Source organism: Emiliania huxleyi (genome assembly GCF_000372725.1).
Source record: "Emiliania huxleyi CCMP1516 unplaced genomic scaffold EMIHUscaffold_395, whole genome shotgun sequence".
NCBI classification, from domain to species: Eukaryota; Haptophyta; order Isochrysidales; family Noelaerhabdaceae; genus Emiliania; species Emiliania huxleyi.
In genome coordinates this window covers 28138-29625 of record NW_005199006.1, presented here as the reverse complement: position 1 = coordinate 29625, position 1488 = coordinate 28138, and positions in this window count along the sequence as shown.

Genomic DNA, 1488 nt, shown 5'->3' with positions numbered 1-1488 from the left:
GCCGAGCGGAAGGAGGACGGGGAAGATGACTCAGAGCTCAGAGGAGGACGAACCAGTGGAAATTCAGTTGTCAGATGTCACGATGCATCCGAAGGGGACCCCAGCGCCGGCATCATCCGTAGAGGCACGAGTGTTCGAAGAGAGAGAGAGTGGACCTGAGCAACAACATGACGTGTAGGCAAATGATCGGAGTGGGAGTCAGAAATGTGGTCCTTGCGCGAGGGGAGCTTGATAGACTCGAGGGGCCAGGATACGCCGCGGAGGAGGACGGAGTTGCGCAAGGCGAAAGAAGCCGCGAGAACAAGGGACCGGCAGGCGGCGGCGTCGCAGGACGAGGCAGAAGAGAACGACGCGACAGAGGAGGAAGTGACAAGGGAGAGACCGACGAGAGTGGGACGGCCGCGAGGTGGCATGTTGGTGTCCCAGTCGTTGGTCGGACTGTGTTTCGCCTTCCCATCAGTCAATCAATCAATGAAGGTTGCAGCGAGAATCGGCGAGAGACTGCGAAGAGAGATAGGAAGAGGCAGACTCCCTAGGGTGGGCGACGGCTAGCGCACCACACACCTCTCCTTAAAATCCCTGTGTGGTGGCGGCGTGCCGTCCTCCTCCCCCATCTCCCTTGGGTTGTCTGTTTTCTTTCTTTCTTTAAATCCCATCTCGTCTCAGAGTTTGCCCGTTTTATTTATTTATTTATGTCTTTGACAGCTTGGCGTGGCGACGGGCGCGGAGAAGCAAATGGCTTTGCTGGCACATCACTTTTCCAGGAGCATGATCCTGCGCTGCACACTCCCCTCTCCGACTAGGTCGCGTCTCGTTGTCGCTTTGCTTGTCGGGCGGCGCCCAGCCCCAGCCGAAGAACTCGCGCTGCGAGACCTGGAACTCCTCGACCAAGGACGGCTCGTGCGCCACCGCCTCCTCGAGCACGTCCTGGTCGGCGCACAGCAGCTTGGGGCCGGCGTAGCCGGGCGAGGCCATCCGCAAGACGTAGCGGCGCGCGCGCGCAAAGAACAGCTGCGCCAGGCGTAGGAGGGCGGCGCTCTCGCCGTAGAAAAAGGTGCCGATGATGCAGGCGCTAAAGTTGGTGCGCCGCAACTCGTTGTGGCAGCCGCCCTGGTTGCGGGCGACGGCGACGCCCCCGCCGCGTGGCCAGAAGCGAGTCCATGGCGCGGGCGGCGGCCTCCTGCGCAGCACGCGGTAGACGTTGAAGCCTGGCCGGCGATCGGGGCTGGAGGCGTCAGCGGGAGCTCTCTGGCCGCTGGCCGGCCGGTGGGTGTCAGACCGACGTCGACCCACGCCCACCGGGGCAGCGCTGGCTCAGCGCGCATCGCCGTCGCGAGGAGCGGCAGCTTGGAGAGCCAGATCAGGACGAGCTCCCACGAGGGGCAGTGTGTCGCGTCGACCGAGCGGCTGCGGGAGAGCACGCGCGCGCGTCATGGAGACTGGCTCAGAGGGCGGTGGGAGAGGGCGAGGTGGGAGTCGGGTGGGCGC